The sequence below is a fragment of the Halictus rubicundus genome, chromosome 10 (assembly GCF_050948215.1).
Source record: "Halictus rubicundus isolate RS-2024b chromosome 10, iyHalRubi1_principal, whole genome shotgun sequence".
In the NCBI taxonomy this organism is placed as follows: Eukaryota; Metazoa; Arthropoda; class Insecta; order Hymenoptera; family Halictidae; genus Halictus; species Halictus rubicundus.
Window position 1 is genome coordinate 708,316 of NC_135158.1, and position 13,049 is coordinate 721,364.

Sequence of the window (13,049 nt, forward strand, 5' to 3'; positions counted from 1 at the left end):
ACGCGCGAGGCCTTGATGGAAGTCTTAAATCGATATCAAGGTATGATAACAACTGGTAGCAAAGTCCGAAGCGTAAGTACAGGAGAGATGCGAATCGTTACCACGGAGGATCGTGTGGTGAGTTACCAATCATATAGACTTTCGGTTATGGAAACAGAAAAAGTTCGCGAGATTGTAGCGAAATTATCAAAAAATAATATTATTCGGGAGAGCACGTCGCCTTATGCGAGCCCTATTATTTTAGTCAAAAAAAAAAGGATGGCGATGATCGCATGTGTGTAGATTTTCGGGCCTTGAATAGACTCACAGTGAAAGACAGATTTCCGTTACCTTAATTGAAGATCAATTAGACCGCTTAGGAAAAGGAAAGTATTTTATAACGTTAGATATGGCGTCAGGATTTTACCAAATTCCTATTGCAAATGACTCAATAGAAAAGACAGCGTCCGTGACACCTGATGGTTACTATGAGTTTCTTAGAATGCCGTTTGGGCTTTGTAATGCACGCCGTAATTGTAGATGCATTCATAAAATACGTGCAATTGATTCCGTTAAAAACCCTAAGTGGACCGGAGACATTACAGGTGTTCAGAGAAAGAATCACATTGTTCGGAACGCCGCGCTTAGTAATTCTAGATAGAGGAACAAACTTCACGTACAAACCAGTGAAGCAGCTTATAGAAAAACATGGAAGTGAGGTGCATTTTATTGCTACGGGAGCTCCGCGAGCCAATGGGCAAGCCGAGCGTTATGTAGCGACTGTGACGAATCTCCTTACCGTGGAAACAAAAAAAGGGTCAGAATGGTCGAGCAAGTTGGCTAAGCTAATGCTTACCTTAAATACCGCTGTACGAAAGTCAACCGGATTTACGCCTAGTAGATTGTTATTTGGGTTAGAGCAGGGTCCTGGTATCATAATGCGTGCGGAAGGAGAGTTACCACCAACAGATGAGGTAGTTGATGTGATTCGTGATAGAAATGCGGCAGCTAAACGATTAGAGGAAAATGCGACATCCCAGGAAATTAGATTTAATAGATCTGGCAGGAATAATGTTATATTTAAGGAGGATGACACAGTATTTCTTAGGCCTACTGAGCATAGGCGAGCGAAATTAGATGATAAGTATACAGGTCCCTTTACCATTTTAACGGTTTTAACGAGTGACCGTTATGAAATTCTAGGGAAATCAGGTAGACCCCAAACGGTTCCCAAAGACCGCTTAAGAGCATGGAAGGGTGATTGGGAAGGAGACCTTGAAATCGGAAATGAAGATGCCGAGTTGATTGAGTAGCCGTGTTAGCGGGTACAATTAAGACGTTTTGTTGTTTAATATTCCTTGTGTTAAAAGTATATATTATTTCAATGTGTGTTCACTAATTTGGTATTATAATAAAAACAAGAGATATTTAAAAGAAATGGTTCTTTGTGTAATTTAGTACACTGTTAAGAACTGTTATGAGACGTGTTTGACTACTGAGAGGTTTTAAGATGCATCTAATTGCGTATTGTTGTTGGTCGCACAAGCATGATGATCACGTACCCCGTAAAGCGCGTGGCGTCGGTGAAGGTGACATGTGGGGTGTTCACGGGTTAGAAAAGGATCAATATGAGACATGATCACGCACTCCGTAAAGCGCGATATGTATAGCGTCGGCAAAGGTGACATGGATGTGGCGTCGGCAAAGGTAATGGTTGTGGATTGGAAATGTAGAGACTTGTTCAACGACACGCGGTAGGAAAAATCGCTTTGGATGATACACGGTGTTTATTACTTCAGTAGTGATACAGTGTTTGACAGGAGTGGTCCTGGACGGCAGCGAGCAACCAACTGAACTCCGGTAGACTTTTTGGCGCTATTCATAATAGTCTAACCGCACAGGGGAATGTACCAGGTATGTCCATACCGAGGTCACGCCAGTGTCTCGGCAAAAACCCTGGTACCCTTCGGTATACAAAAGGGAGCGGTGTGGCGGCAGCCGGGCCGCTACAGAAAAGAGATTATTAGAGAGACATTATGTGGCATGTTCACGAACTCCGTAAAGCGCTGAGACGTTGGATTCGGTGACATCTGATCGTGTGATGATAACGGACTCAATACAGCACGTGTTGGAGAAGAAGGCGTAATAAACGATCAAGGATTCCGCGAAACATGAAACATTGTGTAACTGGATGCTTCCCGAGAGCGTGAAGCATGTCAGATTGGCCGTGTTAGCGACAGTTGTTTCTATGCTACAGTGCTTTCTGGTAAGAGGACTGTGTTAGACCGCTCAGCACTTACCCCAGAACCTTGAAAAAGAGCAACCCATAAGAATTTTCTAACACATTTTTTTTACTATCTAATATATATCCCTTAAAAATTTCACTAATGAACGATAGATTAGTTTATTTAACATGAAGAAATTACTATTACATTTTTTTTTATTTACACAATTAATTCTAACTAACTATTTTACAGTTTTCTTCATTATAAATTATATATCCCTGAAAAGATTCACCTGAAACATCAAATAATCGTAACTTCCGTGCTATTCATTCTTGGAAATTCTGAAAGTTGATATTTAAATTTAAATTGCTGCGAAGGGGCCAGGAAGGGTCTCAAGATTTTTTACACCAAGTTAGATCAATATTATACCTTGCCAAAAGTATCAGTGCCAGACCAAAATCTATTAAAGGATTTGTTGTATGTTTCCATAAATAAAAAATGAGCAGAAATCAGAGATTTCCGATTAGCCCATATTACTTAATGTTGACAACTAAAAAAAAATTTTTTTTGTCAAATAAGCGTTGTACCTGTGGCAATCTCTCCACAAATTTTCAAACAAATTCGGTGGATAGTTTCGTTTTTACAGATTTTTTACCGCTTTATGGCCATTTGGCACCACTGTGAAAGAAAATAATACAACTACGTTCTGAGTCAGTAGTAAAATAGATTGACATCTCACAAAAAACGGTGAACTAAATGATTATTGATTAATTAATTCTTAACTCTTTCGAATTTCGCAATTAATATTAATTGATATTTTGCAAGATTCTTTAAAGCTAAAATTTATGTTATTCAAATGAAATATACATGTAAACGTATAGTAAATTTCAATTTAATTTCTCTTTCAAATTCATTTACAAAATATATTCAAAATGGATGCGTATTAATAGTATTAAAAAATTGTAGAAATGCGAATAATAATTATACGTATGGAGAAATATATAAATAAAATGTATACAATAAATGTATGCGTAAAGTTATTTACGTTCAAGATTTATGGAAATTGTATGTCTATAATTTTTAAACGCTGTATCTATATTTATTAATATTGTATTGGTACAGATAATTATAGATATATAACATAATGACATCAAATAAAAATATATAATTTGAACATATAGTCATAACATCACATACATAACTCGTCAATCATTTGTATTTGATCATTATTGTGGATCTAGTTCCAACATTTAGCGTTCGTCAGCGTAGAGGGCGTAAGAAAACCAGTTGTTTACGTGTGAGACACGAAACCACATATGGTGATTGGTCTACTCCTATACCTCGTCTGTAGTTATAGTAAAACAATTTAGACGAGAGAAAATTAAGAAGACTACCATTATATTAATAATATCAAACTGTTATTACGAATCTGTCATTAACATAACAATTTTTCCATTTTTCATAAAACATTGCTACTATAATAATACATTTGAGAATCAAATGTAATCGATGTTAATTAATATAACAATGTTTCAATTGCAATAAAACAATGTTACTATAATAATACATTTTAAAATCAAATGTAATCGACGTCATTGAAATAAAATACAGTTGAACAATCCTCGCATCTTTTAAAATTTCTTCAATCATTTCATGTTTTTGACAAAGTACAAGCATAAGGGCTAGGGTTTTATTAACGATCAGCCTATAAAATAGAAAGTTAACAACATGACTACGTAAACGATAAGAACAGTAAAAATGGGTCCCTCAAAAGTATCAATCATAACTTCTTCTACTGAAAATGAATCTGCTAGCAATGAAGACATAAGAGCAGTTATTATCGCGGATAAAATCTCGAATTTGGATTAACCCTCGACTCGCCAGAGATTATTTTATTCTTCTGTATACAGTGTTTGATCGATATTTGTCCAACCCACGGGTTTAGCCAGGGATATATATCGGCTAGGAGATACTATTCCTTGATCCACGCCCAACGTAGAAAAGGACAACAGTGAAAATAGGAAATAATGAAAAATAAAGAAGTTTTGTTATTGGATTAGTAGTGGTCTCCTGCTCTCACACGGATATATCTGACCCATACTATGTTACACTTCTCGGGGAACGAGGTCTCTCGAGCTTCAGGGCCCCTCACGGGATATATATGTACCATGTGGCAATAGGGATAGTTCCGGAACTTTTATCGGCTATGCATTTGGGACATATATAGACTAAACACTACATCATCGCGAACTAATCTCATTTGCTGTTTAGAATAGGGCACAAATTTTATGTGAATAATATGATTGCCACATTTAACAAAAAAATACAGGAGAATCTACCAACAACGCTTATGTCTTCACCTCTGTACTGGTGAGCTTTACGGTGTCTCTAGTGTCGTCATACTTTGCACTTACCTTTACCTACAGGGAGGTCACAGGTCAGGAGACCAGTGACAACAAAGGGTTTCGAAAAGCCTGATCAATATTTCATTCAATTCGATCACGAATTCGAAAAATATTTAATAGGTATACTTCGAGAGTTAAAAAATGCAGTATTTTCCTTTGTAACGTATACATTAATTGTTTAATTCAATTAACAAAAATATTTTCTCTGCTTATTTTTTAATGTTCACTTGTACTGGTAATTTAAATACGAAAGCACATTAGGGACAGGATCGCTAATAGGGACTAGTAATAAATGTTCTTCTTCTTCTACGAGACATTATGAACGACAATGAAGTTTAATTTTGGTAACTGTAAAATAAATCATAGTGCAAGGGGTTAATGATTGTCCGAAATATGTATAATAAATGGAACAAGATCGGAAGGATGTTGAAGATGTAGCCGCAGTGCGGTGTGTAAATTGACCAATGACAAGCAGGAAATTAAAAGGTAGCGATGCGTCGGCAAAGTCGGACATTAATAAGGAAGCAATTAGAATAAACTATCAGCGAAGTTATAGTTCGCGGTCATCACGGAACCAAGAACCGGAGGGGCCCGTGATTACGGCATTACGGCGTTCGTCGCGCTCCATTTATGTATGCAGGATGAAGGATGAAGGACGAAGGGCAAGCAGTTCTCCGTTCGTTCGATGCCGGCATAGAAGGCTCTGCGAGAGAAGAACGGGAGAGTACCTCTAGCCGCTCCTAAGGTAACTAACTTTCGCGCAAAAACTGGACGTTCCTTGGCCACTTCGACTTTTTTTCCATTATGGCAGCGCCGTGGTCGCCTGTTTCCCGCATCTTGGCTATTTACAGGAGAATCCTAGCCAGAGAGTTTTCCCCGGAGGGTCACAGTGACACATTGGACCTGTCTGACGATAGACGCGCAAACGTATAATCATGGGGAATCAGGCTTAATCGTGAACCAAGGGGAAGAACCAACCAATTCCTCTGGAAATCATTACCGGCTCGTTCTAATGAAATGCTGATACCCGGGGACGCGCTCGATCACGCGTTTTTCGTTTCCCTTTGTTCAGCAGAAAATCGCCCGGAATGCAGAAATAGTTGATGAGACGGGACTTCGTTCCGAGCTCCGAACGACGTTTGCAAGAGACACGCAAAATCTTCGAGATATTTCTTTGGCACGTAGGAACGTTTGTTGGCGTTTGCGCGATGCGGCGTTCTTATTTTGACGCTCAGATACAAAGAGGATTTTAAGTGATAACTGTTTTACTCTCATTTTTATTTCTCAGTGAATCAGCAAAACTGTCTGCAAAGTTGCAGTTTCAAATAAAGCGACTTGTATGCTAGTTGCGAAATTTTCAGTTCCTCCTAACTGTTGGGTTGTTTGTATCGGTTGAGTTTGGTTATGAATGAGTTGCTATGCATGAGTTTGAACAGAGTGTAAATAGAGTGAGTGTGAAGTGTGAGAGTTGGCAGTGCTGGGGATATAGATTAGTATCGCCGCGTGTGAGAGATATTGTGCATGAGTGAATATATAACGTATCGAGTGTTGCATTTATATATCATTTACATTATTGTTTCATAATTATTGAACTCATCTCCAACACTAACTCCTTGCATTTATTTTATGGTTATTCCAAAGTGTTCATCGTTCAGAATTTTATAGAAACAGAAAGAAAGTTTGTATATTTATTGCATGCCTATGTTCTTTCCAAAGGCTATATATGTATACCTACTACGTCAAAATAGAATTTTATTTCGGTCTAAAGTCTAAAGGAAACTAATAACGTGCATCCAGTATGATTCGATATTGTAGGGGTTAATATTTCTTATACATAATTCCTATTTATTGAATTTGATCTTTGTAAAAGAAATATTTTGCTTTTTTACTATTGCCTTTGATAAAGTTCAAGGATATCTTGTCAGATTGTTATTTTAGCGTATAAAGCGATTTGGAATATTTTCACGGTTGGCATATCGGGACGCATGAAGCATCCGCTCGTTTATCAAAGCGTTCATAAGATTCTTGGCGAAATTCAGTTCACCATCTGGCATACAACTGGTCGGCAGTAAGTGCGAAGTATTATCGCCCGCGTGATAATAATCGTCGTAAAAATTCTCGTTCTCTCTTTTTATTCGTGGCAATTCCTAGATTCTCCAACTTTCCAGAATTCTTCCGCCGAGAGACATATTTCCACCCTCGCTTCTATGTATAACTGAATTTTTTACCATCCTATTATTTTAGACACAATATATCCTAATAATAAATGATCGTGCAATGAGCATTCTGAACGTAAAAGTTGCAATTAAGCTTTAATTATTCATACATGTTGAAAAATTTAATCTAAAAAAAATACTTGGCTAAATTGATATAAAAACCACGAACATATCAAGAAAAACGCATTTGTTGCTGTATGAATTCGGATAAAAAAAAGCTTTACTGTAAATATAAAGCTGCATATTTAGCCTCTTGATTTATATTAATTACATACATTTTAATTAAGAGGGCAGGTACACAATGCCGAGTCAAAATTAAAAATAACTTATTGTATTTATGCTCGAATAAAAAAATAATTGGTAATTATTTGATTTCAATTGCCTTGAACTGTGTTATTAAGGTCATCTTTCTGAACAATTTTTTCTTATACATGTTACTGCCAAACGACCTTGGTTTGTGAGATATTTGCAGAAAATTTTTGGGATAACTATAGTAAACTACAATATTTCCTAATGATCAAATTTGTCCTTTGGGGCAAATTCAACGTTCAAACGATCTGTGAACAGGTGGGTAGAATAAAGATCAAAATATGTAATCCTATTTAATTTATTGAGCAGACGAGATTAATTAATTATGTAAATAATTAATGTCAGCATTGAATGATCCCTACTTGTTTCTAGCGTGCAAGACAATCGGTTAACACAAAGCTGCTCAACATGCTTATTAGCGAACAAGGGCGCTCACCGATGCCCGTGAGCACGGTTATGGCAACGCTACGGGTAAGTGACAGCGGAGTGGGGGTAGACCGTAGCACAGCCGTAGCTGGCCACGTAGATGTGAGAATTTGTGTGACAAACACATGAAGCGTTGCCCGCGGGGACGTTGTTTCGCATCCGCCCTTCTGTGTATGTCTAGGGCAAGAAAATCGCTGCCCGTACGGTCAGACGTCGAACAGCTCTGCGTTAACGGGTCGGTAGCCTGGCGAACGAAAAGCGAAGTAACAACGGGCCAGTTTATTAAGCGAAAATGCATTTCGTGGTCTTCGGCGACACCTTCGAGCCAGCTGTATATCTCTGGGCGTTAACTTTAAAATAATATTGGTCCGTGATTTCCTGTATAGAGCTCCCTCGTTCCCAAAAGGGTTAATAAATAATTCCCACCGGTTCAAGATACGTTGATGCAGCTTTCGGGGGTGTCCCATGCCACGTCGCATTTTTAATCAAACCCGAAAAAAACTTTGGTAATAGCGTAGAGATTCGACGGGGCTTATAAGCTACTCATGGCGGAATAAAATCCCATTAAAGAGTCGCGGAGCGACGAGGGGACAGCAATAACACGCGCAACGCTGTACCCATGCGATGGGACTCCGGGCTTACCGATACGCGATGGTCGTCGACGCGCGACGGTGCAACGGCCGAAAAAAATGAGTCCTCGCCCGCGGAAGATCGAGTTAATATTCAGCCAGGTTTATCCATAAACTTCGGTTAACTGCACGTAACTGCACGTCTGAAACACGCTTTGATATCTTCACGAGCCTACCCACTAAGATCGTACCCGGGCCAGGCATTTTCTACCAGCCGAACCCATTTCAAATGGGAACATTCGAGTTCACGACACGTCGACGTTAATCGCCGTTTCTCGGTATCTTTGATCGTAATGGAAGTTTACGAGGGGACCGTAGTCCGCGGAACCGGGCAGGACTTCTGGAGACACATTTGAATGACACCCATCAATCTGCCCCGGACCGGCAAATCTAGGACAACAGATGATACGTTCCACCACGCCGCGCGCCGTCCAAAGTGAAAACTCATGCGATCGATTAGACTTCTTTTCGACTGCTTGCCGAATTTACAAAGGTTCTGTGCGCATCGACAGAAATACTAGCCCCGTTCCCCCTGTGCCGGTCGTTTGAGCTTTTTCTTAAATAAGTTAGAAAATATAACACTTAATTTTTTTTTATTCTGCATTATTTATAAATTAAAAGTATTAGAAACCAAAAAATAAGGTGAAATATAATCAACACTTCCGTAATCATTAACTTATATTAACATTATATTGTACTTTATGTCATTGGCAAAGGGTGAGCGCTTAGAACTATTATAAAAATATGTAAATGCTTCTAAAAATTATTTCAGATACACAGGAAAATAATAAAATTTTAGGGAAACCAATACTCTTATTTCGCCGACTATAATACTTTACAACGTTCATAGTACCTAAAAAGGACATTGGTGTTTCCAAAACTGCCAGAGAATATGTAGCGGTCAATGATTTGAATCGTCGCGCCGCACAATGCAGACAAGTTCCTTTAGCAAAACTGCATATTAGGAGGAAATTGATATTATTAATCATTTAACAATCATTTGTATGCATAAATATAGTTAATTGTTTTTTGATTCATTCATTTTATTCTTAAATTTAATTTTTTGTGAATAATTACCATTACATTACATTAGTAACCAAATTTAGATTTTTGTAAAAAATTTTGTCATGCGCTGCACTCTCTAGAGTGCCAAAAATCGAAAAAGATTACATTAATTGTAGATGAGTATTGCAATAATGATTCTGTATAATGGAAAGTGGTCATCAAGGTATATGCATTCTTTTTACATTTTATAAAGTAGATTTATTTTTTGTATAAATTTTATTACTGGCATATAACATTTCAAATTAACATATAACAAAAACGGCAAAATATATCCTGAGATTCTTACATATTACTCGCTATAGTTTAAGAATTTTATAGTTTTGTTTGCAATTAACTGCTACTCTTAATTTTATAAACTTTTAAAGAAGTGCTCATACCTTCCCTTTAAGATCTATTCAGTCATTTGTCTGCCACAAGTCACAGTGCGGAATTTACTGGAAAAATTCAATATTAGTGTATATCACGATATGAAATACGTTTCTTTTCCAAAAAATGCGTATTAGGATGGAAATTGTTATTAATAATCATATAATAACCATTTTTATGCATAATACAATTTTGCAATAATTATATATCAATCATTTTTATGTATTCTTAATTTGTTTCTAATATATGTTTTATACTTATTGGAAAAGTAACAAGAATGTACGGATAGATCGAGATTGTTTGGAAGAACGTGAATGGGGATCACAATAAAAATACTGAAAATAAGTAGGATAGCGAATAGTGATTTGTTAAGTTTGTTAATTTTGTTTACTACTATTACAATTTGTTTAAGTTTATTATTATTAATTCTACATATGGTTCATTTATTATTAATTTCGTTTTAAATTTGTCAGTTTTTAAACATAATTTTTTTTTATAAAAATTGTAATTTCTTGTTAAATTTATTGATTACATTGGTAAATTTCATTTTCTGTGAATAATTACTTATATATATATATACATATATTTAGAGAAGTGTCGAAAAATAGGCCATTTGTCCGCACTATGCGCAGCGGTGGAACAACACTTCGCGTCTTGCGGATTGCGTTTGGCGTTACATACAAACGCATGCGTCAAATCACACCAAAAAGTTTATATTTATTGTGTGGCTATGATTTCACCAAAGGCTGTATATCGACTACAACAAAATATAATTTTATTTTAGTATAAAGAAAATTAATACCATACATATTTGTTAGACTAACTTCGGAATTTTCATCACGTGGCAGACTCGATATTGTAGGACAAGGGATTAAATTTTAGCGAAAGATGCCAAGCCAAATATATGATACTGAAAAGGAATCCATAAGTTAGAATAATATATCCATTCTTATGTTATGATATGATAACGTACTAGAACAAGATAAGATTCTAATATTATACGGTACAAGACTTTTTATACTTGTGCCACTGAATACAGTGTTTACTCGATGTATGTCCGAAACACGGGTCTAGCCAGGGACATATATCAGCCAGGAGATATTATTCTTTGATCCACGCCGAACGTAGAAAAGGACAGCGAAGCACCAGAGACCTCGAATCATGGCCCTCACTGGGTACATATACCCCGCGGCAGTGGGGATAGTTCTGAAGCTTTTATCGGCTAGACATTTGAGACATATATAGAGTAAACACTGTACTCTTCAGTTTTTAATTTCATCGCGGTATGTATTTCACAAGCACTTACTTTCTTTCCACAATCTATTTCGATTAGTTTGCTGTCCTTTTTTAGTGAGTATAAATCACAAAAAATATACATTTTTGATAAGTATGTCTCACGTTCAATGCTTCTAATTCAGTAGCACAGATCGATGGAAATCTGACAAAGAAAGTAACAGAAAAACTGAGCTTGACCTTGAAATTTAAAGTTAAAAAGTCAAAATATTCTTTCTTTTAATCTTGTATATTTTTTTTAATATTCTTAAACCATTTTGGAGTAACAGAAATAGTGTATGATCTTCTCTTCAAAGTGTTATCATCGCAACAATATATTTTAAATTCCCTTGTCAACCGAGACCTACGATTCCAAAAACTATTACAAAATTGAAATTCTTTATTCAGATAACTCATACGAGTTGGATCATGCTCGTCTAATAGTTTTCAATTTTTTATTGTTGTTTTCTACTTCGGAAACATATACTTTTAGAATGGGCAAATAATTAACCTAATGTGCGTAATAGTCTGTCCTCCAGTCATTCATTAGCATTGACTACCTTTCAGTGCTGAGAATCGCAGAGAAGCCCCTTAAGGTCCGGCAAATGAATGTTGGAGGAAAATTGAATAATACAGGCTGAGGCACTTAACGTAACGACTTCAAATTTCTGATATATTATTATTATTGACTGCATCACGAAACATTTCGAGTAAAAGTTGCATGGAATCAAGGTGGTCACACGATGGACAATCATAATACAGAGATATAAAGGCCATACACGAAAGTGGAATGAGATCTAGGAAATTAAAAAAAAACATAAAAAAAATATATATGTATATTGTATTATTTTAAAAAATCTTCAAGATGCAATTTTGTAAGTTGGGAATTTAGGTACAATTTTCAATATTATTAAATGTCGAAATTAATTCGGTGCTTTCTTATTAAATCAATCAAGAAACCGTTTCTAATATTTTTCTGCCGTTTTTGCAGTCTATTATCGTACAGATATACAAATATGTACGTAGAAATAATCTGTATGTCACCTGTTTCCAGAGCTGGAAACTTTCCTCGACACGGCTTCTTCGTCACACCTTATTTAATCAGTTTATAACTTGTTTGTGTCGTTTAAATATCATTTCGCTAATGTGGTTACTACAACATTAGAAACTAAATAGAAATCGTTTTTTCAGAAAGAGATTTATCGCAAAGCATTGAATCCCAAAATTGAAATCCCAAACTGTAAATTAACTTTTGAAGTTTTTCTAACGACAAATAGACTCATTAATAAACTATAAAACGCGCCCCTATGGTAAATATAACATGGTCTGTGTATAGGGACTGTTGTATCTTATTGTTCATGACAATTGTAGATACAAAATGTAGCGTAAGGGAACCAATTACTATGGGTGTGCTAATTACTGTGCCTATATTAACTATACTTATTTTTAATGCATAATGAATATTAAAAAAGAGAAATATAACATATATGTATATTAACTGATTTTAATGAAAACAATTTAATATCTCTTTTGTAATATTCATTACACTTTAAAAATAAGTATAATTAATATAGACACAGTAATTGGGTCCCCTTACTCTTTCAGTTTAAGATATTCTATAATTTAAGCAAATGTATATGAATGTCTTATACGAAATAGTGTTCGGTAAAGCGATAAAAACCGTTGGTGTTACTGTGAACTGCCCCAAAAATGATATTAACCCTTTTCTGTTATTCCTTTCAGTAATGCTTGCGGTAGCCACGTATTCTCCAGAAACAAAAGGAAATGACTCTCTTCCTGACCATCTGGACTACGGAAACTTTAGTTATGCGAAGGATAATGGTTGCGTGATCTCTGCAGGAGTTCTGAAGTCCGGCATTAGACGCCTTATGTTCTCTCGTGCCAATGATTGCAGAGTATGTCTAACACAAAACTTGCACCGCAAAACAAATTGGCAGACCACGTTTTATTGCCACAACACTGGCTCGGTCATCTGTTTCACACTCCTCTTCGTTTTTTCATCTTTATTTTCGAAGTCTGCTACCCTTTCATGTGAGTTTTTTCTTCGTTGAAACTACGCGCTTAAGGCTGGAGTGTTCACGGAGTGCAACAATTTATAACAATATAATTGCCAAATCAGGTGAATTAGCTTCCTGT